The sequence below is a fragment of the Schistocerca piceifrons genome, unplaced genomic scaffold (genome assembly GCF_021461385.2).
Source record: "Schistocerca piceifrons isolate TAMUIC-IGC-003096 unplaced genomic scaffold, iqSchPice1.1 HiC_scaffold_690, whole genome shotgun sequence".
Lineage (NCBI taxonomy): Eukaryota > Metazoa > Arthropoda > Insecta > Orthoptera > Acrididae > Schistocerca > Schistocerca piceifrons.
In genome coordinates, this window is record NW_025728938.1 from 144,020 (window position 1) to 163,489 (window position 19,470).

The 19,470-nt window shown below is 53.9% G+C and overlaps 33 non-coding genes across 33 annotated transcripts; all 33 read right to left on the reverse strand.

Moving 5' to 3' along the window:
• Positions 1-48: 48 nt before the first annotated feature.
• Positions 49-130, reverse strand: Trnal-uag. Its single transcript has one exon. It is a non-coding gene; the product is annotated as a tRNA-Leu (tRNA).
• A 747-nt stretch (positions 131-877) lies between these two features.
• On the reverse strand, positions 878-949 carry Trnah-gug. The gene has a single exon. It is a non-coding gene; the product is annotated as a tRNA-His (tRNA).
• Positions 950-1,335: 386 nt separating this feature from the next.
• Trnae-cuc lies at positions 1,336-1,407 on the reverse strand. Its single transcript has one exon. It is a non-coding gene; the product is annotated as a tRNA-Glu (tRNA).
• Positions 1,408-1,852: 445 nt separating this feature from the next.
• On the reverse strand, positions 1,853-1,934 carry Trnal-uag. Its single transcript has one exon. It is a non-coding gene; the product is annotated as a tRNA-Leu (tRNA).
• A 747-nt stretch (positions 1,935-2,681) lies between these two features.
• Trnah-gug lies at positions 2,682-2,753 on the reverse strand. Its single transcript has one exon. It is a non-coding gene; the product is annotated as a tRNA-His (tRNA).
• A 386-nt stretch (positions 2,754-3,139) lies between these two features.
• Trnae-cuc lies at positions 3,140-3,211 on the reverse strand. The gene has a single exon. It is a non-coding gene; the product is annotated as a tRNA-Glu (tRNA).
• A 445-nt stretch (positions 3,212-3,656) lies between these two features.
• Positions 3,657-3,738, reverse strand: Trnal-uag. Its single transcript has one exon. It is a non-coding gene; the product is annotated as a tRNA-Leu (tRNA).
• A 747-nt stretch (positions 3,739-4,485) lies between these two features.
• On the reverse strand, positions 4,486-4,557 carry Trnah-gug. Its single transcript has one exon. It is a non-coding gene; the product is annotated as a tRNA-His (tRNA).
• A 386-nt stretch (positions 4,558-4,943) lies between these two features.
• Trnae-cuc lies at positions 4,944-5,015 on the reverse strand. The gene has a single exon. It is a non-coding gene; the product is annotated as a tRNA-Glu (tRNA).
• Positions 5,016-5,460: 445 nt separating this feature from the next.
• Trnal-uag lies at positions 5,461-5,542 on the reverse strand. Its single transcript has one exon. It is a non-coding gene; the product is annotated as a tRNA-Leu (tRNA).
• A 747-nt stretch (positions 5,543-6,289) lies between these two features.
• Trnah-gug lies at positions 6,290-6,361 on the reverse strand. Its single transcript has one exon. It is a non-coding gene; the product is annotated as a tRNA-His (tRNA).
• A 386-nt stretch (positions 6,362-6,747) lies between these two features.
• Trnae-cuc lies at positions 6,748-6,819 on the reverse strand. Its single transcript has one exon. It is a non-coding gene; the product is annotated as a tRNA-Glu (tRNA).
• Positions 6,820-7,264: 445 nt separating this feature from the next.
• Positions 7,265-7,346, reverse strand: Trnal-uag. The gene has a single exon. It is a non-coding gene; the product is annotated as a tRNA-Leu (tRNA).
• Positions 7,347-8,093: 747 nt separating this feature from the next.
• Positions 8,094-8,165, reverse strand: Trnah-gug. The gene has a single exon. It is a non-coding gene; the product is annotated as a tRNA-His (tRNA).
• Positions 8,166-8,551: 386 nt separating this feature from the next.
• Positions 8,552-8,623, reverse strand: Trnae-cuc. Its single transcript has one exon. It is a non-coding gene; the product is annotated as a tRNA-Glu (tRNA).
• Positions 8,624-9,068: 445 nt separating this feature from the next.
• Trnal-uag lies at positions 9,069-9,150 on the reverse strand. The gene has a single exon. It is a non-coding gene; the product is annotated as a tRNA-Leu (tRNA).
• Positions 9,151-9,897: 747 nt separating this feature from the next.
• On the reverse strand, positions 9,898-9,969 carry Trnah-gug. Its single transcript has one exon. It is a non-coding gene; the product is annotated as a tRNA-His (tRNA).
• A 386-nt stretch (positions 9,970-10,355) lies between these two features.
• Positions 10,356-10,427, reverse strand: Trnae-cuc. The gene has a single exon. It is a non-coding gene; the product is annotated as a tRNA-Glu (tRNA).
• Positions 10,428-10,872: 445 nt separating this feature from the next.
• Trnal-uag lies at positions 10,873-10,954 on the reverse strand. Its single transcript has one exon. It is a non-coding gene; the product is annotated as a tRNA-Leu (tRNA).
• Positions 10,955-11,701: 747 nt separating this feature from the next.
• Positions 11,702-11,773, reverse strand: Trnah-gug. The gene has a single exon. It is a non-coding gene; the product is annotated as a tRNA-His (tRNA).
• Positions 11,774-12,159: 386 nt separating this feature from the next.
• Trnae-cuc lies at positions 12,160-12,231 on the reverse strand. Its single transcript has one exon. It is a non-coding gene; the product is annotated as a tRNA-Glu (tRNA).
• A 445-nt stretch (positions 12,232-12,676) lies between these two features.
• On the reverse strand, positions 12,677-12,758 carry Trnal-uag. The gene has a single exon. It is a non-coding gene; the product is annotated as a tRNA-Leu (tRNA).
• Positions 12,759-13,505: 747 nt separating this feature from the next.
• Trnah-gug lies at positions 13,506-13,577 on the reverse strand. The gene has a single exon. It is a non-coding gene; the product is annotated as a tRNA-His (tRNA).
• A 386-nt stretch (positions 13,578-13,963) lies between these two features.
• Positions 13,964-14,035, reverse strand: Trnae-cuc. Its single transcript has one exon. It is a non-coding gene; the product is annotated as a tRNA-Glu (tRNA).
• Positions 14,036-14,480: 445 nt separating this feature from the next.
• On the reverse strand, positions 14,481-14,562 carry Trnal-uag. Its single transcript has one exon. It is a non-coding gene; the product is annotated as a tRNA-Leu (tRNA).
• A 747-nt stretch (positions 14,563-15,309) lies between these two features.
• Trnah-gug lies at positions 15,310-15,381 on the reverse strand. The gene has a single exon. It is a non-coding gene; the product is annotated as a tRNA-His (tRNA).
• A 386-nt stretch (positions 15,382-15,767) lies between these two features.
• On the reverse strand, positions 15,768-15,839 carry Trnae-cuc. The gene has a single exon. It is a non-coding gene; the product is annotated as a tRNA-Glu (tRNA).
• Positions 15,840-16,284: 445 nt separating this feature from the next.
• On the reverse strand, positions 16,285-16,366 carry Trnal-uag. Its single transcript has one exon. It is a non-coding gene; the product is annotated as a tRNA-Leu (tRNA).
• Positions 16,367-17,113: 747 nt separating this feature from the next.
• On the reverse strand, positions 17,114-17,185 carry Trnah-gug. The gene has a single exon. It is a non-coding gene; the product is annotated as a tRNA-His (tRNA).
• A 386-nt stretch (positions 17,186-17,571) lies between these two features.
• Positions 17,572-17,643, reverse strand: Trnae-cuc. Its single transcript has one exon. It is a non-coding gene; the product is annotated as a tRNA-Glu (tRNA).
• Positions 17,644-18,088: 445 nt separating this feature from the next.
• On the reverse strand, positions 18,089-18,170 carry Trnal-uag. The gene has a single exon. It is a non-coding gene; the product is annotated as a tRNA-Leu (tRNA).
• Positions 18,171-18,917: 747 nt separating this feature from the next.
• Positions 18,918-18,989, reverse strand: Trnah-gug. The gene has a single exon. It is a non-coding gene; the product is annotated as a tRNA-His (tRNA).
• Positions 18,990-19,375: 386 nt separating this feature from the next.
• On the reverse strand, positions 19,376-19,447 carry Trnae-cuc. Its single transcript has one exon. It is a non-coding gene; the product is annotated as a tRNA-Glu (tRNA).
• Between the last annotated feature and the right edge of the window lie 23 nt (positions 19,448-19,470).

Here is a 19,470-nt window from a genome sequence, read left to right on the forward strand (position 1 = left end):
TACCCCACGAGAACACACCGCAACGGCACAAAAATGAGACGTAAAAAGTGGCAACGGTGGGATTCGAACCCACGCCTCCGGAGAGACTGGTGCCTAAAACCAGCGCCTTAGACCGCTCGGCCACGTTACCGTTGGACCAGCAGCGGCAAAACGTTTCGTTTGTACTACAAAGATCACTTCGAAATGGAAGTATCTTGGCAATCGCCGTGCCATGTATTTCCACTGCTCTCCCACTGGAAGCGTCTCTTTAGGCCATCCACAGCAAGAAAAAGCCGTGCCCGCCGTATGGTAGCGACGCCACTTGTCTGTAGCTGTCGCAGTTAAGGAGACAGCGTCAAGAGACGTTTTCGTGCCGTGACCAGGTTTCGAACCTGGGCTTTCCTTAACCACTAAAGTATCGTAGCTGTAACTGTCAGACGGAGTTAGAATGCTCCATGTATCAAACATATGTGAGCTCAAGGAGGTTACACTTGAAGGAAAAGCGGCAGGTTAACGCGATCACATCAAAACCCCCGGCAGCTACGGGATTCGAAACCGCGCCTACAGAGAGACTGGTGCCTTAAACCAGCGCCTTAAAGCGCGCGGCCACGCTACATGCGCTGCTTGGTGCGCCAGTGTTCCTAGCATTTGTAGAAACAGTGCACGCCACAGCTTCCTGTTCTGCTGCGACTGGCTGCTCATCCATCGCACTTCAAACGACTGCCCTTTTCGACTACAGAGAGCAGCGGACGTCTGCGCTCTGGGAGGCGACATTACGTGTTGGGGATGAAGTGGTAGTGCTAACTGTGGCCTGCGGAACACGAGTGAAAAAATCAAGAGAGTACTGTCATTTCGAGTACTCGCCATTGCAACGGCAGCAAGGCAAAACTTTCAAAATTGCCGTGACCAGGATTCGAACCTGGGTTATTGCGGCCACAACGCAATGTCCTAACCACTAGACGATCACGGCCATGGCCACGGAGGCGCCCGCGAAGGCAGCTGGCTGCAATGCAAGTGGCGATACCCAGCAAAGCCTAGGCCAAGGTGTACGCCACAGCAGTGTCAGACACGGTCTCCATCACATGTATACGAGCAAATGAACGTGCCTGCGCTGTCAGGACTCTAACTACAGTGGTTAGCTGCATTCACCTCCGTGGCAATGTCTTGCAGTCCTCCAAGCCTCTTGACTACAGGTACCGGTATGTGGCTCGATAACAAGTGGATAGACGCCGCATCTCTCTCGCCGTCAGGTGTTGCCGCGAGTCATACTTAACGTAGCTTTCTGCACGCGTCAGCGTAGCGTCAGTCGAGCAAAGTCGAGACAAGTCGCATAGGAGGAGCAAGAAAAACGCGCAAGTCCGGTACCGGGAATCGAACCCGGGCCTCCTCGTTGAGAGCCAGGTATCCTAGCCACTAGACCAAACCGGATAACGACGGAAGTGCTCTTTCCAGCGAACGCAGCAGCCGCCCACGGTTAACTGACGACAACTGTAAAAAATCCACTCTCTCGCGTTATAGAACGGCGTGCTCCGGACGCATTTCGTGGAGACGAACGCCAGCAATGATGAGAGCAAAAGGTGCCTACAAATCCTGTCGTTGCACCACGCACTGTTCTACGACAATTCACCAAGCAGACGCTCACGCGTTGTTGTGTTGTTTCCTTTGCGGGCAATGAGTGCATCTGCCTTCGACACAGGAAACATTACACGTTCGGCAGCTGTGGGATTGGAACCCACGCCTCCGAAGAGAATGGTGCCTGAAACCAGCGCCTTAGACCGCTCGGCCACGCTACCTACACAACACGCGCGTCACAAGAGCTGCGTCCTACCCCACGAGAACACACCGCAACGGCACAAAAATGAGACGTAAAAAGTGGCAACGGTGGGATTCGAACCCACGCCTCCGGAGAGACTGGTGCCTAAAACCAGCGCCTTAGACCGCTCGGCCACGTTACCGTTGGACCAGCAGCGGCAAAACGTTTCGTTTGTACTACAAAGATCACTTCGAAATGGAAGTATCTTGGCAATCGCCGTGCCATGTATTTCCACTGCTCTCCCACTGGAAGCGTCTCTTTAGGCCATCCACAGCAAGAAAAAGCCGTGCCCGCCGTATGGTAGCGACGCCACTTGTCTGTAGCTGTCGCAGTTAAGGAGACAGCGTCAAGAGACGTTTTCGTGCCGTGACCAGGTTTCGAACCTGGGCTTTCCTTAACCACTAAAGTATCGTAGCTGTAACTGTCAGACGGAGTTAGAATGCTCCATGTATCAAACATATGTGAGCTCAAGGAGGTTACACTTGAAGGAAAAGCGGCAGGTTAACGCGATCACATCAAAACCCCCGGCAGCTACGGGATTCGAAACCGCGCCTACAGAGAGACTGGTGCCTTAAACCAGCGCCTTAAAGCGCTCGGCCACGCTACATGCGCTGCTTGGTGCGCCAGTGTTCCTAGCATTTGTAGAAACAGTGCACGCCACAGCTTCCTGTTCTGCTGCGACTGGCTGCTCATCCATCGCACTTCAAACGACTGCCCTTTTCGACTACAGAGAGCAGCGGACGTCTGCGCTCTGGGAGGCGACATTACGTGTTGGGGATGAAGTGGTAGTGCTAACTGCGGCCTGCGGAACACGAGTGAAAAAATCAAGAGAGTACTGTCATTTCGAGTACTCGCCATTGCAACGGCAGCAAGGCAAAACTTTCAAAATTGCCGTGACCAGGATTCGAACCTGGGTTATTGCGGCCACAACGCAATGTCCTAACCACTAGACGATCACGGCCATGGCCACGGAGGCGCCCGCGAAGGCAGCTGGCTGCAATGCAAGTGGCGATACCCAGCAAAGCCTAGGCCAAGGTGTACGCCACAGCAGTGTCAGACACGGTCTCCATCACATGTATACGAGCAAATGAACGTGCCTGCGCTGTCAGGACTCTAACTACAGTGGTTAGCTGCATTCACCTCCGTGGCAATGTCTTGCAGTCCTCCAAGCCTCTTGACTACAGGTACCGGTATGTGGCTCGATAACAAGTGGATAGACGCCGCATCTCTCTCGCCGTCAGGTGTTGCCGCGAGTCATACTTAACGTAGCTTTCTGCACGCGTCAGCGTAGCGTCAGTCGAGCAAAGTCGAGACAAGTCGCATAGGAGGAGCAAGAAAAACGCGCAAGTCCGGTACCGGGAATCGAACCCGGGCCTCCTCGTTGAGAGCCAGGTATCCTAGCCACTAGACCAAACCGGATAACGACGGAAGTGCTCTTTCCAGCGAACGCAGCAGCCGCCCACGGTTAACTGACGACAACTGTAAAAAATCCACTCTCTCGCGTTATAGAACGGCGTGCTCCGGACGCATTTCGTGGAGACGAACGCCAGCAATGATGAGAGCAAAAGGTGCCTACAAATCCTGTCGTTGCACCACGCACTGTTCTACGACAATTCACCAAGCAGACGCTCACGCGTTGTTGTGTTGTTTCCTTTGCGGGCAATGAGTGCATCTGCCTTCGACACAGGAAACATTACACGTTCGGCAGCTGTGGGATTGGAACCCACGCCTCCGAAGAGAATGGTGCCTGAAACCAGCGCCTTAGACCGCTCGGCCACGCTACCTACACAACACGCGCGTCACAAGAGCTGCGTCCTACCCCACGAGAACACACCGCAACGGCACAAAAATGAGACGTAAAAAGTGGCAACGGTGGGATTCGAACCCACGCCTCCGGAGAGACTGGTGCCTAAAACCAGCGCCTTAGACCGCTCGGCCACGTTACCGTTGGACCAGCAGCGGCAAAACGTTTCGTTTGTACTACAAAGATCACTTCGAAATGGAAGTATCTTGGCAATCGCCGTGCCATGTATTTCCACTGCTCTCCCACTGGAAGCGTCTCTTTAGGCCATCCACAGCAAGAAAAAGCCGTGCCCGCCGTATGGTAGCGACGCCACTTGTCTGTAGCTGTCGCAGTTAAGGAGACAGCGTCAAGAGACGTTTTCGTGCCGTGACCAGGTTTCGAACCTGGGCTTTCCTTAACCACTAAAGTATCGTAGCTGTAACTGTCAGACGGAGTTAGAATGCTCCATGTATCAAACATATGTGAGCTCAAGGAGGTTACACTTGAAGGAAAAGCGGCAGGTTAACGCGATCACATCAAAACCCCCGGCAGCTACGGGATTCGAAACCGCGCCTACAGAGAGACTGGTGCCTTAAACCAGCGCCTTAAAGCGCTCGGCCACGCTACATGCGCTGCTTGGTGCGCCAGTGTTCCTAGCATTTGTAGAAACAGTGCACGCCACAGCTTCCTGTTCTGCTGCGACTGGCTGCTCATCCATCGCACTTCAAACGACTGCCCTTTTCGACTACAGAGAGCAGCGGACGTCTGCGCTCTGGGAGGCGACATTACGTGTTGGGGATGAAGTGGTAGTGCTAACTGCGGCCTGCGGAACACGAGTGAAAAAATCAAGAGAGTACTGTCATTTCGAGTACTCGCCATTGCAACGGCAGCAAGGCAAAACTTTCAAAATTGCCGTGACCAGGATTCGAACCTGGGTTATTGCGGCCACAACGCAATGTCCTAACCACTAGACGATCACGGCCATGGCCACGGAGGCGCCCGCGAAGGCAGCTGGCTGCAATGCAAGTGGCGATACCCAGCAAAGCCTAGGCCAAGGTGTACGCCACAGCAGTGTCAGACACGGTCTCCATCACATGTATACGAGCAAATGAACGTGCCTGTGCTGTCAGGACTCTAACTACAGTGGTTAGCTGCATTCACCTCCGTGGCAATGTCTTGCAGTCCTCCAAGCCTCTTGACTACAGGTACCGGTATGTGGCTCGATAACAAGTGGATAGACGCCGCATCTCTCTCGCCGTCAGGTGTTGCCGCGAGTCATACTTAACGTAGCTTTCTGCACGCGTCAGCGTAGCGTCAGTCGAGCAAAGTCGAGACAAGTCGCATAAGAGGAGCAAGAAAAACGCCCAAGTCCGGTACCGGGAATCGAACCCGGGCCTCCTCGTTGAGAGCCAGGTATCCTAGCCACTAGACCAAACCGGATAACGACGGAAGTGCTCTTTCCAGCGAACGCAGCAGCCGCCCACGGTTAACTGACGACAACTGTAAAAAATCCACTCTCTCGCGTTATAGAACGGCGTGCTCCGGACGCATTTCGTGGAGACGAACGCCAGCAATGATGAGAGCAAAAGGTGCCTACAAATCCTGTCGTTGCACCACGCACTGTTCTACGACAATTCACCAAGCAGACGCTCACGCGTTGTTGTGTTGTTTCCTTTGCGGGCAATGAGTGCATCTGCCTTCGACACAGGAAACATTACACGTTCGGCAGCTGTGGGATTGGAACCCACGCCTCCGAAGAGAATGGTGCCTGAAACCAGCGCCTTTGACCGCTCGGCCACGCTACCTACACAACACGCGCGTCACAAGAGCTGCGTCCTACCCCACGAGAACACACCGCAACGGCACAAAAATGAGACGTAAAAAGTGGCAACGGTGGGATTCGAACCCACGCCTCCGGAGAGACTGGTGCCTAAAACCAGCGCCTTAGACCGCTCGGCCACGTTACCGTTGGACCAGCAGCGGCAAAACGTTTCGTTTGTACTACAAAGATCACTTCGAAATGGAAGTATCTTGGCAATCGCCGTGCCATGTATTTCCACTGCTCTCCCACTGGAAGCGTCTCTTTAGGCCATCCACAGCAAGAAAAAGCCGTGCCCGCCGTATGGTAGCGACGCCACTTGTCTGTAGCTGTCGCAGTTAAGGAGACAGCGTCAAGAGACGTTTTCGTGCCGTGACCAGGTTTCGAACCTGGGCTTTCCTTAACCACTAAAGTATCGTAGCTGTAACTGTCAGACGGAGTTAGAATGCTCCATGTATCAAACATATGTGAGCTCAAGGAGGTTACACTTGAAGGAAAAGCGGCAGGTTAACGCGATCACATCAAAACCCCCGGCAGCTACGGGATTCGAAACCGCGCCTACAGAGAGACTGGTGCCTTAAACCAGCGCCTTAAAGCGCTCGGCCACGCTACATGCGCTGCTTGGTGCGCCAGTGTTCCTAGCATTTGTAGAAACAGTGCACGCCACAGCTTCCTGTTCTGCTGCGACTGGCTGCTCATCCATCGCACTTCAAACGACTGCCCTTTTCGACTACAGAGAGCAGCGGACGTCTGCGCTCTGGGAGGCGACATTACGTGTTGGGGATGAAGTGGTAGTGCTAACTGCGGCCTGCGGAACACAAGTGAAAAAATCAAGAGAGTACTGTCATTTCGAGTACTCGCCATTGCAACGGCAGCAAGGCAAAACTTTCAAAATTGCCGTGACCAGGATTCGAACCTGGGTTATTGCGGCCACAACGCAATGTCCTAACCACTAGACGATCACGGCCATGGCCACGGAGGCGCCCGCGAAGGCAGCTGGCTGCAATGCAAGTGGCGATACCCAGCAAAGCCTAGGCCAAGGTGTACGCCACAGCAGTGTCAGACACGGTCTCCATCACATGTATACGAGCAAATGAACGTGCCTGCGCTGTCAGGACTCTAACTACAGTGGTTAGCTGCATTCACCTCCGTGGCAATGTCTTGCAGTCCTCCAAGCCTCTTGACTACAGGTACCGGTATGTGGCTCGATAACAAGTGGATAGACGCCGCATCTCTCTCGCCGTCAGGTGTTGCCGCGAGTCATACTTAACGTAGCTTTCTGCACGCGTCAGCGTAGCGTCAGTCGAGCAAAGTCGAGACAAGTCGCATAGGAGGAGCAAGAAAAACGCGCAAGTCCGGTACCGGGAATCGAACCCGGGCCTCCTCGTTGAGAGCCAGGTATCCTAGCCACTAGACCAAACCGGATAACGACGGAAGTGCTCTTTCCAGCGAACGCAGCAGCCGCCCACGGTTAACTGACGACAACTGTAAAAAATCCACTCTCTCGCGTTATAGAACGGCGTGCTCCGGACGCATTTCGTGGAGACGAACGCCAGCAATGATGAGAGCAAAAGGTGCCTACAAATCCTGTCGTTGCACCACGCACTGTTCTACGACAATTCACCAAGCAGACGCTCACGCGTTGTTGTGTTGTTTCCTTTGCGGGCAATGAGTGCATCTGCCTTCGACACAGGAAACATTACACGTTCGGCAGCTGTGGGATTGGAACCCACGCCTCCGAAGAGAATGGTGCCTGAAACCAGCGCCTTAGACCGCTCGGCCACGCTACCTACACAACACGCGCGTCACAAGAGCTGCGTCCTACCCCACGAGATCACACCGCAACGGCACAAAAATGAGACGTAAAAAGTGGCAACGGTGGGATTCGAACCCACGCCTCCGGAGAGACTGGTGCCTAAAACCAGCGCCTTAGACCGCTCGGCCACGTTACCGTTGGACCAGCAGCGGCAAAACGTTTCGTTTGTACTACAAAGATCACTTCGAAATGGAAGTATCTTGGCAATCGCCGTGCCATGTATTTCCACTGCTCTCCCACTGGAAGCGTCTCTTTAGGCCATCCACAGCAAGAAAAAGCCGTGCCCGCCGTATGGTAGCGACGCCACTTGTCTGTAGCTGTCGCAGTTAAGGAGACAGCGTCAAGAGACGTTTTCGTGCCGTGACCAGGTTTCGAACCTGGGCTTTCCTTAACCACTAAAGTATCGTATCTGTAACTGTCAGACGGAGTTAGAATGCTCCATGTATCAAACATATGTGAGCTCAAGGAGGTTACACTTGAAGGAAAAGCGGCAGGTTAACGCGATCACATCAAAACCCCCGGCAGCTACGGGATTCGAAACCGCGCCTACAGAGAGACTGGTGCCTTAAACCAGCGCCTTAAAGCGCTCGGCCACGCTACATGCGCTGCTTGGTGCGCCAGTGTTCCTAGCATTTGTAGAAACAGTGCACGCCACAGCTTCCTGTTCTGCTGCGACTGGCTGCTCATCCATCGCACTTCAAACGACTGCCCTTTTCGACTACAGAGAGCAGCGGACGTCTGCGCTCTGGGAGGCGACATTACGTGTTGGGGATGAAGTGGTAGTGCTAACTGCGGCCTGCGGAACACAAGTGAAAAAATCAAGAGAGTACTGTCATTTCGAGTACTCGCCATTGCAACGGCAGCAAGGCAAAACTTTCAAAATTGCCGTGACCAGGATTCGAACCTGGGTTATTGCGGCCACAACGCAATGTCCTAACCACTAGACGATCACGGCCATGGCCACGGAGGCGCCCGCGAAGGCAGCTGGCTGCAATGCAAGTGGCGATACCCAGCAAAGCCTAGGCCAAGGTGTACGCCACAGCAGTGTCAGACACGGTCTCCATCACATGTATACGAGCAAATGAACGTGCCTGCGCTGTCAGGACTCTAACTACAGTGGTTAGCTGCATTCACCTCCGTGGCAATGTCTTGCAGTCCTCCAAGCCTCTTGACTACAGGTACCGGTATGTGGCTCGATAACAAGTGGATAGACGCCGCATCTCTCTCGCCGTCAGGTGTTGCCGCGAGTCATACTTAACGTAGCTTTCTGCACGCGTCAGCGTAGCGTCAGTCGAGCAAAGTCGAGACAAGTCGCATAGGAGGAGCAAGAAAAACGCGCAAGTCCGGTACCGGGAATCGAACCCGGGCCTCCTCGTTGAGAGCCAGGTATCCTAGCCACTAGACCAAACCGGATAACGACGGAAGTGCTCTTTCCAGCGAACGCAGCAGCCGCCCACGGTTAACTGACGACAACTGTAAAAAATCCACTCTCTCGCGTTATAGAACGGCGTGCTCCGGACGCATTTCGTGGAGACGAACGCCAGCAATGATGAGAGCAAAAGGTGCCTACAAATCCTGTCGTTGCACCACGCACTGTTCTACGACAATTCACCAAGCAGACGCTCACGCGTTGTTGTGTTGTTTCCTTTGCGGGCAATGAGTGCATCTGCCTTCGACACAGGAAACATTACACGTTCGGCAGCTGTGGGATTGGAACCCACGCCTCCGAAGAGAATGGTGCCTGAAACCAGCGCCTTAGACCGCTCGGCCACGCTACCTACACAACACGCGCGTCACAAGAGCTGCGTCCTACCCCACGAGAACACACCGCAACGGCACAAAAATGAGACGTAAAAAGTGGCAACGGTGGGATTCGAACCCACGCCTCCGGAGAGACTGGTGCCTAAAACCAGCGCCTTAGACCGCTCGGCCACGTTACCGTTGGACCAGCAGCGGCAAAACGTTTCGTTTGTACTACAAAGATCACTTCGAAATGGAAGTATCTTGGCAATCGCCGTGCCATGTATTTCCACTGCTCTCCCACTGGAAGCGTCTCTTTAGGCCATCCACAGCAAGAAAAAGCCGTGCCCGCCGTATGGTAGCGACGCCACTTGTCTGTAGCTGTCGCAGTTAAGGAGACAGCGTCAAGAGACGTTTTCGTGCCGTGACCAGGTTTCGAACCTGGGCTTTCCTTAACCACTAAAGTATCGTAGCTGTAACTGTCAGACGGAGTTAGAATGCTCCATGTATCAAACATATGTGAGCTCAAGGAGGTTACACTTGAAGGAAAAGCGGCAGGTTAACGCGATCACATCAAAACCCCCGGCAGCTACGGGATTCGAAACCGCGCCTACAGAGAGACTGGTGCCTTAAACCAGCGCCTTAAAGCGCTCGGCCACGCTACATGCGCTGCTTGGTGCGCCAGTGTTCCTAGCATTTGTAGAAACAGTGCACGCCACAGCTTCCTGTTCTGCTGCGACTGGCTGCTCATCCATCGCACTTCAAACGACTGCCCTTTTCGACTACAGAGAGCAGCGGACGTCTGCGCTCTGGGAGGCGACATTACGTGTTGGGGATGAAGTGGTAGTGCTAACTGCGGCCTGCGGAACACGAGTGAAAAAATCAAGAGAGTACTGTCATTTCGAGTACTCGCCATTGCAACGGCAGCAAGGCAAAACTTTCAAAATTGCCGTGACCAGGATTCGAACCTGGGTTATTGCGGCCACAACGCAATGTCCTAACCACTAGACGATCACGGCCATGGCCACGGAGGCGCCCGCGAAGGCAGCTGGCTGCAATGCAAGTGGCGATACCCAGCAAAGCCTAGGCCAAGGTGTACGCCACAGCAGTGTCAGACACGGTCTCCATCACATGTATACGAGCAAATGAACGTGCCTGTGCTGTCAGGACTCTAACTACAGTGGTTAGCTGCATTCACCTCCGTGGCAATGTCTTGCAGTCCTCCAAGCCTCTTGACTACAGGTACCGGTATGTGGCTCGATAACAAGTGGATAGACGCCGCATCTCTCTCGCCGTCAGGTGTTGCCGCGAGTCATACTTAACGTAGCTTTCTGCACGCGTCAGCGTAGCGTCAGTCGAGCAAAGTCGAGACAAGTCGCATAAGAGGAGCAAGAAAAACGCCCAAGTCCGGTACCGGGAATCGAACCCGGGCCTCCTCGTTGAGAGCCAGGTATCCTAGCCACTAGACCAAACCGGATAACGACGGAAGTGCTCTTTCCAGCGAACGCAGCAGCCGCCCACGGTTAACTGACGACAACTGTAAAAAATCCACTCTCTCGCGTTATAGAACGGCGTGCTCCGGACGCATTTCGTGGAGACGAACGCCAGCAATGATGAGAGCAAAAGGTGCCTACAAATCCTGTCGTTGCACCACGCACTGTTCTACGACAATTCACCAAGCAGACGCTCACGCGTTGTTGTGTTGTTTCCTTTGCGGGCAATGAGTGCATCTGCCTTCGACACAGGAAACATTACACGTTCGGCAGCTGTGGGATTGGAACCCACGCCTCCGAAGAGAATGGTGCCTGAAACCAGCGCCTTTGACCGCTCGGCCACGCTACCTACACAACACGCGCGTCACAAGAGCTGCGTCCTACCCCACGAGAACACACCGCAACGGCACAAAAATGAGACGTAAAAAGTGGCAACGGTGGGATTCGAACCCACGCCTCCGGAGAGACTGGTGCCTAAAACCAGCGCCTTAGACCGCTCGGCCACGTTACCGTTGGACCAGCAGCGGCAAAACGTTTCGTTTGTACTACAAAGATCACTTCGAAATGGAAGTATCTTGGCAATCGCCGTGCCATGTATTTCCACTGCTCTCCCACTGGAAGCGTCTCTTTAGGCCATCCACAGCAAGAAAAAGCCGTGCCCGCCGTATGGTAGCGACGCCACTTGTCTGTAGCTGTCGCAGTTAAGGAGACAGCGTCAAGAGACGTTTTCGTGCCGTGACCAGGTTTCGAACCTGGGCTTTCCTTAACCACTAAAGTATCGTAGCTGTAACTGTCAGACGGAGTTAGAATGCTCCATGTATCAAACATATGTGAGCTCAAGGAGGTTACACTTGAAGGAAAAGCGGCAGGTTAACGCGATCACATCAAAACCCCCGGCAGCTACGGGATTCGAAACCGCGCCTACAGAGAGACTGGTGCCTTAAACCAGCGCCTTAAAGCGCTCGGCCACGCTACATGCGCTGCTTGGTGCGCCAGTGTTCCTAGCATTTGTAGAAACAGTGCACGCCACAGCTTCCTGTTCTGCTGCGACTGGCTGCTCATCCATCGCACTTCAAACGACTGCCCTTTTCGACTACAGAGAGCAGCGGACGTCTGCGCTCTGGGAGGCGACATTACGTGTTGGGGATGAAGTGGTAGTGCTAACTGCGGCCTGCGGAACACAAGTGAAAAAATCAAGAGAGTACTGTCATTTCGAGTACTCGCCATTGCAACGGCAGCAAGGCAAAACTTTCAAAATTGCCGTGACCAGGATTCGAACCTGGGTTATTGCGGCCACAACGCAATGTCCTAACCACTAGACGATCACGGCCATGGCCACGGAGGCGCCCGCGAAGGCAGCTGGCTGCAATGCAAGTGGCGATACCCAGCAAAGCCTAGGCCAAGGTGTACGCCACAGCAGTGTCAGACACGGTCTCCATCACATGTATACGAGCAAATGAACGTGCCTGCGCTGTCAGGACTCTAACTACAGTGGTTAGCTGCATTCACCTCCGTGGCAATGTCTTGCAGTCCTCCAAGCCTCTTGACTACAGGTACCGGTATGTGGCTCGATAACAAGTGGATAGACGCCGCATCTCTCTCGCCGTCAGGTGTTGCCGCGAGTCATACTTAACGTAGCTTTCTGCACGCGTCAGCGTAGCGTCAGTCGAGCAAAGTCGAGACAAGTCGCATAGGAGGAGCAAGAAAAACGCGCAAGTCCGGTACCGGGAATCGAACCCGGGCCTCCTCGTTGAGAGCCAGGTATCCTAGCCACTAGACCAAACCGGATAACGACGGAAGTGCTCTTTCCAGCGAACGCAGCAGCCGCCCACGGTTAACTGACGACAACTGTAAAAAATCCACTCTCTCGCGTTATAGAACGGCGTGCTCCGGACGCATTTCGTGGAGACGAACGCCAGCAATGATGAGAGCAAAAGGTGCCTACAAATCCTGTCGTTGCACCACGCACTGTTCTACGACAATTCACCAAGCAGACGCTCACGCGTTGTTGTGTTGTTTCCTTTGCGGGCAATGAGTGCATCTGCCTTCGACACAGGAAACATTACACGTTCGGCAGCTGTGGGATTGGAACCCACGCCTCCGAAGAGAATGGTGCCTGAAACCAGCGCCTTAGACCGCTCGGCCACGCTACCTACACAACACGCGCGTCACAAGAGCTGCGTCCTACCCCACGAGATCACACCGCAACGGCACAAAAATGAGACGTAAAAAGTGGCAACGGTGGGATTCGAACCCACGCCTCCGGAGAGACTGGTGCCTAAAACCAGCGCCTTAGACCGCTCGGCCACGTTACCGTTGGACCAGCAGCGGCAAAACGTTTCGTTTGTACTACAAAGATCACTTCGAAATGGAAGTATCTTGGCAATCGCCGTGCCATGTATTTCCACTGCTCTCCCACTGGAAGCGTCTCTTTAGGCCATCCACAGCAAGAAAAAGCCGTGCCCGCCGTATGGTAGCGACGCCACTTGTCTGTAGCTGTCGCAGTTAAGGAGACAGCGTCAAGAGACGTTTTCGTGCCGTGACCAGGTTTCGAACCTGGGCTTTCCTTAACCACTAAAGTATCGTATCTGTAACTGTCAGACGGAGTTAGAATGCTCCATGTATCAAACATATGTGAGCTCAAGGAGGTTACACTTGAAGGAAAAGCGGCAGGTTAACGCGATCACATCAAAACCCCCGGCAGCTACGGGATTCGAAACCGCGCCTACAGAGAGACTGGTGCCTTAAACCAGCGCCTTAAAGCGCTCGGCCACGCTACATGCGCTGCTTGGTGCGCCAGTGTTCCTAGCATTTGTAGAAACAGTGCACGCCACAGCTTCCTGTTCTGCTGCGACTGGCTGCTCATCCATCGCACTTCAAACGACTGCCCTTTTCGACTACAGAGAGCAGCGGACGTCTGCGCTCTGGGAGGCGACATTACGTGTTGGGGATGAAGTGGTAGTGCTAACTGCGGCCTGCGGAACACAAGTGAAAAAATCAAGAGAGTACTGTCATTTCGAGTACTCGCCATTGCAACGGCAGCAAGGCAAAACTTTCAAAATTGCCGTGACCAGGATTCGAACCTGGGTTATTGCGGCCACAACGCAATGTCCTAACCACTAGACGATCACGGCCATGGCCACGGAGGCGCCCGCGAAGGCAGCTGGCTGCAATGCAAGTGGCGATACCCAGCAAAGCCTAGGCCAAGGTGTACGCCACAGCAGTGTCAGACACGGTCTCCATCACATGTATACGAGCAAATGAACGTGCCTGCGCTGTCAGGACTCTAACTACAGTGGTTAGCTGCATTCACCTCCGTGGCAATGTCTTGCAGTCCTCCAAGCCTCTTGACTACAGGTACCGGTATGTGGCTCGATAACAAGTGGATAGACGCCGCATCTCTCTCGCCGTCAGGTGTTGCCGCGAGTCATACTTAACGTAGCTTTCTGCACGCGTCAGCGTAGCGTCAGTCGAGCAAAGTCGAGACAAGTCGCATAGGAGGAGCAAGAAAAACGCGCAAGTCCGGTACCGGGAATCGAACCCGGGCCTCCTCGTTGAGAGCCAGGTATCCTAGCCACTAGACCAAACCGGATAACGACGGAAGTGCTCTTTCCAGCGAACGCAGCAGCCGCCCACGGTTAACTGACGACAACTGTAAAAAATCCACTCTCTCGCGTTATAGAACGGCGTGCTCCGGACGCATTTCGTGGAGACGAACGCCAGCAATGATGAGAGCAAAAGGTGCCTACAAATCCTGTCGTTGCACCACGCACTGTTCTACGACAATTCACCAAGCAGACGCTCACGCGTTGTTGTGTTGTTTCCTTTGCGGGCAATGAGTGCATCTGCCTTCGACACAGGAAACATTACACGTTCGGCAGCTGTGGGATTGGAACCCACGCCTCCGAAGAGAATGGTGCCTGAAACCAGCGCCTTTGACCGCTCGGCCACGCTACCTACACAACACGCGCGTCACAAGAGCTGCGTCCTACCCCACGAGAACACACCGCAACGGCACAAAAATGAGACGTAAAAAGTGGCAACGGTGGGATTCGAACCCACGCCTCCGGAGAGACTGGTGCCTAAAACCAGCGCCTTAGACCGCTCGGCCACGTTACCGTTGGACCAGCAGCGGCAAAACGTTTCGTTTGTACTACAAAGATCACTTCGAAATGGAAGTATCTTGGCAATCGCCGTGCCATGTATTTCCACTGCTCTCCCACTGGAAGCGTCTCTTTAGGCCATCCACAGCAAGAAAAAGCCGTGCCCGCCGTATGGTAGCGACGCCACTTGTCTGTAGCTGTCGCAGTTAAGGAGACAGCGTCAAGAGACGTTTTCGTGCCGTGACCAGGTTTCGAACCTGGGCTTTCCTTAACCACTAAAGTATCGTAGCTGTAACTGTCAGACGGAGTTAGAATGCTCCATGTATCAAACATATGTGAGCTCAAGGAGGTTACACTTGAAGGAAAAGCGGCAGGTTAACGCGATCACATCAAAACCCCCGGCAGCTACGGGATTCGAAACCGCGCCTACAGAGAGACTGGTGCCTTAAACCAGCGCCTTAAAGCGCTCGGCCACGCTACATGCGCTGCTTGGTGCGCCAGTGTTCCTAGCATTTGTAGAAACAGTGCACGCCACAGCTTCCTGTTCTGCTGCGACTGGCTGCTCATCCATCGCACTTCAAACGACTGCCCTTTTCGACTACAGAGAGCAGCGGACGTCTGCGCTCTGGGAGGCGACATTACGTGTTGGGGATGAAGTGGTAGTGCTAACTGCGGCCTGCGGAACACAAGTGAAAAAATCAAGAGAGTACTGTCATTTCGAGTACTCGCCATTGCAACGGCAGCAAGGCAAAACTTTCAAAATTGCCGTGACCAGGATTCGAACCTGGGTTATTGCGGCCACAACGCAATGTCCTAACCACTAGACGATCACGGCCATGGCCACGGAGGCGCCCGCGAAGGCAGCTGGCTGCAATGCAAGTGGCGATACCCAGCAAAGCCTAGGCCAAGGTGTACGCCACAGCAGTGTCAGACACGGTCTCCATCACATGTATACGAGCAAATGAACGTGCCTGCGCTGTCAGGACTCTAACTACAGTGGTTAGCTGCATTCACCTCCGTGGCAATGTCTTGCAGTCCTCCAAGCCTCTTGACTACAGGTACCGGTATGTGGCTCGATAACAAGTGGATAGACGCCGCATCTCTCTCGCCGTCAGGTGTTGCCGCGAGTCATACTTAACGTAGCTTTCTGCACGCGTCAGCGTAGCGTCAGTCGAGCAAAGTCGAGACAAGTCGCATAGGAGGAGCAAGAAAAACGCGCAAGTCCGGTACCGGGAATCGAACCCGGGCCTCCTCGTTGAGAGCCAGGTATCCTAGCCACTAGACCAAACCGGATAACGACGGAAGTGCTCTTTCCAGCGAACGCAGCAGCCGCCCACGGTTAACTGACGACAACTGTAAAAAATCCACTCTCTCGCGTTATAGAACGGCGTGCTCCGGACGCATTTCGTGGAGACGAACGCCAGCAATGATGAGAGCAAAAGGTGCCTACAAATCCTGTCGTTGCACCACGCACTGTTCTACGACAATTCACCAAGCAGACGCTCACGCGTTGTTGTGTTGTTTCCTTTGCGGGCAATGAGTGCATCTGCCTTCGACACAGGAAACATTACACGTTCGGCAGCTGTGGGATTGGAACCCACGCCTCCGAAGAGAATGGTGCCTGAAACCAGCGCCTTAGACCGCTCGGCCACGCTACCTACACAACACGCGCGTCACAAGAGCTGCGTCCTACCCCACGAGATCACACCGCAACGGCACAAAAATGAGACGTAAAAAGTGGCAACGGTGGGATTCGAACCCACGCCTCCGGAGAGACTGGTGCCTAAAACCAGCGCCTTAGACCGCTCGGCCACGTTACCGTTGGACCAGCAGCGGCAAAACGTTTCGTTTGTACTACAAAGATCACTTCGAAATGGAAGTATCTTGGCAATCGCCGTGCCATGTATTTCCACTGCTCTCCCACTGGAAGCGTCTCTTTAGGCCATCCACAGCAAGAAAAAGCCGTGCCCGCCGTATGGTAGCGACGCCACTTGTCTGTAGCTGTCGCAGTTAAGGAGACAGCGTCAAGAGACGTTTTCGTGCCGTGACCAGGTTTCGAACCTGGGCTTTCCTTAACCACTAAAGTATCGTATCTGTAACTGTCAGACGGAGTTAGAATGCTCCATGTATCAAACATATGTGAGCTCAAGGAGGTTACACTTGAAGGAAAAGCGGCAGGTTAACGCGATCACATCAAAACCCCCGGCAGCTACGGGATTCGAAACCGCGCCTACAGAGAGACTGGTGCCTTAAACCAGCGCCTTAAAGCGCTCGGCCACGCTACATGCGCTGCTTGGTGCGCCAGTGTTCCTAGCATTTGTAGAAACAGTGCACGCCACAGCTTCCTGTTCTGCTGCGACTGGCTGCTCATCCATCGCACTTCAAACGACTGCCCTTTTCGACTACAGAGAGCAGCGGACGTCTGCGCTCTGGGAGGCGACATTACGTGTTGGGGATGAAGTGGTAGTGCTAACTGCGGCCTGCGGAACACAAGTGAAAAAATCAAGAGAGTACTGTCATTTCGAGTACTCGCCATTGCAACGGCAGCAAGGCAAAACTTTCAAAATTGCCGTGACCAGGATTCGAACCTGGGTTATTGCGGCCACAACGCAATGTCCTAACCACTAGACGATCACGGCCATGGCCACGGAGGCGCCCGCGAAGGCAGCTGGCTGCAATGCAAGTGGCGATACCCAGCAAAGCCTAGGCCAAGGTGTACGCCACAGCAGTGTCAGACACGGTCTCCATCACATGTATACGAGCAAATGAACGTGCCTGCGCTGTCAGGACTCTAACTACAGTGGTTAGCTGCATTCACCTCCGTGGCAATGTCTTGCAGTCCTCCAAGCCTCTTGACTACAGGTACCGGTATGTGGCTCGATAACAAGTGGATAGACGCCGCATCTCTCTCGCCGTCAGGTGTTGCCGCGAGTCATACTTAACGTAGCTTTCTGCACGCGTCAGCGTAGCGTCAGTCGAGCAAAGTCGAGACAAGTCGCATAGGAGGAGCAAGAAAAACGCGCAAGTCCGGTACCGGGAATCGAACCCGGGCCTCCTCGTTGAGAGCCAGGTATCCTAGCCACTAGACCAAACCGGATAACGACAGAAGTGCTCTTTCCAGCGAACGCAGCAGCCGCCCACGGTTAACTGACGACAACTGTAAAAAATCCACTCTCTCGCGTTATAGAACGGCGTGCTCCGGACGCATTTCGTGGAGACGAACGCCAGCAATGATGAGAGCAAAAGGTGCCTACAAATCCTGTCGTTGCACCACGCACTGTTCTACGACAATTCACCAAGCAGACGCTCACGCGTTGTTGTGTTGTTTCCTTTGCGGGCAATGAGTGCATCTGCCTTCGACACAGGAAACATTACACGTTCGGCAGCTGTGGGATTGGAACCCACGCCTCCGAAGAGAATGGTGCCTGAAACCAGCGCCTTTGACCGCTCGGCCACGCTACCTACACAACACGCGCGTCACAAGAGCTGCGTCCTACCCCACGAGAACACACCGCAACGGCACAAAAATGAGACGTAAAAAGTGGCAACGGTGGGATTCGAACCCACGCCTCCGGAGAGACTGGTGCCTAAAACCAGCGCCTTAGACCGCTCGGCCACGTTACCGTTGGACCAGCAGCGGCAAAACGTTTCGTTTGTACTACAAAGATCACTTCGAAATGGAAGTATCTTGGCAATCGCCGTGCCATGTATTTCCACTGCTCTCCCACTGGAAGCGTCTCTTTAGGCCATCCACAGCAAGAAAAAGCCGTGCCCGCCGTATGGTAGCGACGCCACTTGTCTGTAGCTGTCGCAGTTAAGGAGACAGCGTCAAGAGACGTTTTCGTGCCGTGACCAGGTTTCGAACCTGGGCTTTCCTTAACCACTAAAGTATCGTAGCTGTAACTGTCAGACGGAGTTAGAATGCTCCATGTATCAAACATATGTGAGCTCAAGGAGGTTACACTTGAAGGAAAAGCGGCAGGTTAACGCGATCACATCAAAACCCCCGGCAGCTACGGGATTCGAAACCGCGCCTACAGAGAGACTGGTGCCTTAAACCAGCGCCTTAAAGCGCTCGGCCACGCTACATGCGCTGCTTGGTGCGCCAGTGTTCCTAGCATTTGTAGAAACAGTGCACGCCACAGCTTCCTGTTCTGCTGCGACTGGCTGCTCATCCATCGCACTTCAAACGACTGCCCTTTTCGACTACAGAGAGCAGCGGACGTCTGCGCTCTGGGAGGCGACATTACGTGTTGGGGATGAAGTGGTAGTGCTAACTGCGGCCTGCGGAACACAAGTGAAAAAATCAAGAGAGTACTGTCATTTCGAGTACTCGCCATTGCAACGGCAGCAAGGCAAAACTTTCAAAATTGCCGTGACCAGGATTCGAACCTGGGTTATTGCGGCCACAACGCAATGTCCTAACCACTAGACGATCACGGCCATGGCCACGGAGGCGCCCGCGAAGGCAGCTGGCTGCAATGCAAGTGGCGATACCCAGCAAAGCCTAGGCCAAGGTGTACGCCACAGCAGTGTCAGACACGGTCTCCATCACATGTATACGAGCAAATGAACGTGCCTGCGCTGTCAGGACTCTAACTACAGTGGTTAGCTGCATTCACCTCCGTGGCAATGTCTTGCAGTCCTCCAAGCCTCTTGACTACAGGTACCGGTATGTGGCTCGATAACAAGTGGATAGACGCCGCATCTCTCTCGCCGTCAGGTGTTGCCGCGAGTCATACTTAACGTAGCTTTCTGCACGCGTCAGCGTAGCGTCAGTCGAGCAAAGTCGAGACAAGTCGCATAGGAGGAGCAAGAAAAACGCGCAAGTCCGGTACCGGGAATCGAACCCGGGCCTCCTCGTTGAGAGCCAGGTATCCTAGCCACTAGACCAAACCGGATAACGACGGAAGTGCTCTTTCCA